Here is a 6119-nt window from a genome sequence, read left to right as displayed (position 1 = left end):
AGTGGCAATCTACCTGTCATAATTTGAGAGTGCTTGCCGAATGTGCTCCACCCCATTCTTATTCTTCTAGTTACTTCAATCTCGTGGTTAGGCTCTGCGGTTATTACCTGCCCTAAGTAGACATAGTCTTTTACAACTTCAAGTGCACTATTACCTATCTCGAAGCGCTGCTCCTTTCCGTTGTTGTTGTACATTACTTTCGTTTTCTGCAGATTAATTTTAAGACCCACCTTTCTGCTCTCCTTGTCTAACTCCGTAATCATGAGTTGCAATTCATCCCCTGAGTTACTCAGCAATGCAATGTCATCGGCGAAGCGCAGGTTACTAAGGTATTCTCCATTAACTATTATCCCTAACTGTTCCCATTCTAGGCTTCTGAAAACCTCCTGTAAGCACGCGGTAAATAGCATTGGGGAGATTGTGTCCCCCTGCCTTACACCCTTCTTGATTGGTATTCTGTTGCTTTCTTTATGAAGCACTATGGTAGCAGTTGATCCCCTGTAGATTTCTTACAGAATATTTATATATACTTCATCTACGCCCTGATTCCCCAGTGTCTGCATGACGGCCAATATTTCTACTGAATCAAACGCCTTCTCGTAATCTATGAAGGCTATGTATAGTGGTTGGTTATACTCTGAGCATTTCTCTATTACCTGATTGATAGTATGAATGTGGTCAATTGTTGAGTAGCTCGTTCGAAATCCTGCTTGTTCCTTTGGTTGATTGAATTCTAATGTTTTCTTTACTCTGTTAGCAATTACCTTTGTAAATAGCTTGTATACTACAGAGAGCAAGCTGATCGGCCTGTAATTCTTCAAGTCCTTGTTATCTCCTTTCTTATGTATTAAGCTGATGTTAGCGTTCTTCCAAGACTCTGGTACCCTTCCCGTCAGGAGACGGAAGGATGATGTCATAGAGTAGCAAATCTGCGACATCCGTTGCGCAGCTGGTCGGTAGCGCTCGAGTAATTGCATACCGAGCGGCACAATCCGTAGCTACTGCTATCCATTTGTTTTCCGTTGTTGATGTTGGGAAGGGACCTAACAAATCCAAACCCACACGATGAAACGGCTTGGCTGGGACTTCAATAGATGGAAGGTGACCACCAGGGAGAGACGTAGGCTTCTTCCACCACTGGCACAGGTCACACACTGCAACGTAGCGGTGAACGAAACAATGAAGACCCTTCCAGAATACTCGTCTGGCGATGCGATCATAGGTTCTGGAAACACCTAAATGTCCGGCACTTGGGGCGTTGTGAAGTTCTTGCAAGATGTCCTTGTGCAGATGACGGGGGACGACGAGCAAAAGTTCCGCCCCATCGGGCTGTAAGTTGCGGCGGTACAAAACGTTGTCTTAAAGAAAAAATAGGCTCAGTGAAGGGTCTTTATGGCCGGATTGAAGACGGTCAATCATCGATAGCAGCGATGGATCTCGTTGTTGTTCGTCGGCTCTTTGCACAAAATCTGTTATAGCTAGGATGTCGGCATCAGCTTCTAACACAGAGGAGTCAGGTGGATAAACAGGGTGTCGAGATAAGCAGTCGGCATCGCTGTGAAGCTTGCCAGACTTGTACACTACAGAGAACGTGTACTCCTGCAATCGCAATGCCTATCGCCTGAGTCTTCCAGTAGGATCCTTAAGGGTTGACAGCCAGCAGAGCGCATGGTGGTCTGTGACGACTGCGAACGTGCATCCATATAGATACGGACAAAATTTCGCGATAGCCCAGATGAGAGCCAGGCACTCTCGCTCAGTAATTGAATAGTTCCTTTCCAACTGAGAAAGTAGGCGGCTGGCGTACGCTATGACACGGTTTGTGCCGTTCTGCATTTGTGAGAGTATTGCCCCTATGCCATGGCCACTTGCGTCAGTGCGTAGCTCCGAGTGGCTGGGTCAAAATGAGCCAATAGAGGTGGGGATGTGAGCGCAGAAATCAACGACGCGAAGGCATGTCCTTCGTCTTCCCACCGGGAAAAAGCCACATTCTTTTTGAGGAGATCCGTGAGGGGCCGAGCGATTTCCGCGAAGTTGCTGACAAAACGGCGGAAATACGAACAGAGTCCCAAAAAGCTGCGGACTTCTTGCATGGAATGTGGGATTGGAAACTCGCGCTCCGCACGGACTTTATCAGGGTCGGGTCGTATCCCAGCAGCGTCAACAAGATGGCCAAGTAGCTTTAGCTTTATCTGACGGTGCCCAAAAATGCAACGCGTTAAGTTGGAGGCCAGCACAGCAAAAAACGTCAAGAATGGCCGACAGACGTGAAAGATGGCTTTCGAAGGTTGGCGAGAAAACGATGACATCGTCTAGATAGCACAGGCACGTCGACCATTTAAAACCGCGAAGGAGGGAGTCTATCATGCGTTAAAAAGTTGCTGGCACATTGCACAGCCCAAAAGACATGACTTTAAATTGATAAAGCCCGTCGGGTGTTATGAATGCCATCTTTTCGCGGTCATCGACTGAATTTGCCAATATCCAGATCATAGGTCCAGGGAAGAGAAATACTTGGCACCATGAAGGCAGTCAAGCGCATCATCAATTCGAGGACATCCTTCTTGATTATTCGATTGAGATGGCAATAGTCGACGCAGAACCACCAGGTGTTGTCCTTTTTAACAAGCACAACAGGTGATGCCCAAGGACTGGTTGAAGGCTCTACGACGTCTTCGTCGAGCATTTTCTCTACCTCCTTCTGGATTATTTGGCGCTCTGAATTGGCCACACGGTAAGGACACTTATGAAGGAGACTGGCATCGCCAGTGTCAATACGGTGGGCTACGACGCTCGTGCGGCCTAAGGAACGGTCGTAAATATCAAAAATGTCAAGGTAAGAAAATATAACACCACGGAGCGCTTCAACTTAAGACGGCGATAGGTTGTTTGATATCATTTTGTCTAGGAAAGCTCTATTCTGTGCGGCTGCGACAGGTTCGGCTACGGTCTTGATGTCAGGAGTGAGATGAAATTGTACATTGCTCCAGAGTGAAGAGTTCTGCCCCGCCGCAGTGGTTTAGTGGCTAAGGTACTCGGCTGCTGACCCGCAGGGCGCGGGTTCGAATCCCGGCTGCGGCGGCTGCATTTCCGATGGAGGCGGAAATGTTGTAGGCCCGTGTACTCAGATTTGGGTGCACGTTAAAGAACCCCAGGTGGTCTAAATTTCCGGAGCCCTCCACTACGGCGTCTCTCATAATCATATAGTGGTTTTGGGACGTTAAACCCCACATATCAATCAAAAGTGAAGAGTTCTGCTAAAGCAATACCTTGAGGAATGACCTGGGTCGACATGGAGAAGTTGAGGACAGGGAGAAGCGTCTTGTTGTTGCTAATCCTCACTATATTATAAGAAAGTATGATGTTCCAGGAAAGGGTCAGGTCAATGAGTGGAGCTGCCAAGTAGTCGCCATCAGGAACAGGTGGGAACGGCGACATAGAAAGGTACACAGCGGCCTGAGGCGGTAATCGTAGACACTCCACAGACCATCGCCGTGTGCGAGCTGCAGGAGGGGCATCAGAGTAAAAAGGCAACTCTAGCTGTAAAGTGCAGGTTGAACAATCAATAAGGGCTGAATGCGCGGTCAAGAAGTCAATGCCGAGAATCACGTCGTGTGGGCAACAGTCTAGAACAGCGAAGAGGACTGAAGTGTGAAGGCCGGCAACAGTGACGCAGGCAGTGCACATACCAAGAACTGATGTTCGGCTGCCGTCGGCTACCCGCACAGTCGAAGACATGGCAGGGATGATGGAAGACATGAACTCATAATGCATATGTGGGCACCAGTGTCTACCTGTTCAGGCCATTGATAATAACACCAAGTAAATTTCGTCTGGAATTAGTGGTCGGTAGAGGTTTTTCAGTCCGAGTTGTCAATGCAGTGCCACCTCCAGGAGCTGCATCTGTTTCCCGAGAACTGCCCAGAATACACCAGTGACAGGGAGCGACGGCGTTGATAGGAGCGGGGCTGGTGACCCTGAGGCGACGGCGAGCGGCTGGACTGGGTACCCTGGGCAACGACATCGGCGTAGAATGCTTCAAAGCGTTGCGTATAACGGCTAGGTGGCAGGTACTGAAGGTGGTAATCGGAAAAACGAGGTGGCGAATACTGCCCCCGATTCTGTCGGTGGTCGTCTAGAAAACGTTGCAGGAAAGGCATTTGTTGCGACAGTGGCGGGAAATGTGGCCAACACGGTGGCAAGAGAAGCATATCGGTCAATCATCTTGTGTGCGCCACTCAGATGGATTTCGATAGTGCGATGAGAGCCGCGGAACCGATGTGGCAGCAGCAACAAGTGGGGCAGCATGGTAGTGAGCATTAGGATTTATGGGCTGCAGTGTGTGGCTGGAGTTTTCGGGAACTAAGACACCCATGTTGGCAAACTCGTCGCACAACAGCCTGAATAAGAGATATTCGGGCCGAGTTGTCAGACACAGGGGGTTGATAAGCGGAAGGAGCCATGGCTTTCAGCTCCTGGCGAACAATTCTTGTGATGTTTGGAGGATTTACGAATAGAAGTGGCGCCACAGGATCTTCGCAGGAAGAAGTCGCAGCGGTGTTCGGGAGTTGGGAAAAACGTTGAGTGATTCTCCTACTTCTAGCTTGTTCGAACCGCCGACATTCACTGACAATTGAGTCAATGGTGGTTAAGTTCTTGCATATCAGAGTGTTAAAGGCATCGTCGGCTATGCCTTTCAACACATTGCCGACCTTGTCTAGTTCGGTCATGTCTTTGTCGGCCTTCCGACACAAGGCGAGCACGTCTTGGATATAGGTGACATACGACTCGGTGGAAGATTGAACCCGTGACGCGAGTTCCTGCCTGGCTGCCCTTTGTTGAGCAACTGACCGGCCGAACAAGTCACGGAGCTTCTGCTTGCACATGTCCCAACTCGTCAGGTCTTCCTCGTGTGTCTCGTACCAGGCGCGTGCAGTACCTCGCAGGTAACAAATGATGTTGGCCAGCATAAGTGTCTCATCCCACCTGTATTGCTTGCTGACGCGCTCGTCTAAGGCGAGCCACTCGTCAATGTCAGTTGTGTTGGTGCTGCAAAATGTATCTGGATTGAGAAGATAGGAAGGGATCACAGGTGACGGAGCAGGCGTAGACTGAACAGACGGTGCACTGCCTTCAGGCATCGTGGCTGGACGAAGCAGACGTCCGCTACGGAGATCCAGAGTCGGAATGTTACCTAGCACCTCCACCAAAAATATGCAACGGGGAGTATTTAATAAGTGAACGCCGGGAGGGCTAACACTGCACACAGTATACAAGCATGCAGGACAAGAGGGCAGTTCAGACAGCCCCACAACAATATCGTCGTCTTCATTCTGTCTGCATCATTTCTGCACCCTTGCCTGGGGTATCTTTCTATACCCGTGACAATATTATCGGATGTGCTTGAAGAGGATCAAAATCACTGTTCCGATGATGACACTCAAGATGAGTCGACAAGACATTGCACCCCCTGAAGGAGGCCGCAGAAGCTGTCGCTGTCGTCGCGAAGTTCTGCATCAGTTCTCGTGACAGCGAGTGTGCACATCATCACCACATAGGGTTGAAGAAGATTGTTGTAGCACTAATTCCGATGGTGACACAGACTAAGTTGATGCAATTTTTCATGAAATAAAGGTTTGTCTGTGCCGAGTACATTTTGCTTTTGCTTTGATGATTCATTCGATAATCTGGAATTCGTTTAACTCGGACATTTTCACCGGCCCCATGAGACCTGAGTTAACGAGCTTTTACTATAGTCAAGCTCAGAATGGAAAAGCGCCTCGTCGATTGTGTGCAGCAAGCACTTTGTTCAAGGCGACTTTTGCTACCTACGATAGGCACCAAGAGCATAGCCAAAAATGTTTTCGGGGAAAAGGGGGGAGGGTTCAACTCTGTATTTCGTGTATGCGCTTGTATGTGCGCATGTATACGCAAGCAAAATTAAATATTTTGGGGAAGAGTGGGTGGAACTACCTAAACACCCGCCTCGGTTTTTGGGTGGTTTACCCTGCCTAAATAAACATGGCAACTCTTCGGTTATGTAACCGTGTTTGAGTGCCTCATCATTACATTAGCTATTTATTGCTCGCAGGCTACAAGCATAGGCAACTTACTACCAG

The sequence above is a fragment of the Rhipicephalus microplus genome, chromosome 4 (assembly GCF_043290135.1).
Source record: "Rhipicephalus microplus isolate Deutch F79 chromosome 4, USDA_Rmic, whole genome shotgun sequence".
In the NCBI taxonomy this organism is placed as follows: Eukaryota; Metazoa; Arthropoda; class Arachnida; order Ixodida; family Ixodidae; genus Rhipicephalus; species Rhipicephalus microplus.
The sequence above is the reverse complement of the archived record's forward strand: the minus strand, read 5'-3'. Positions refer to the sequence as shown.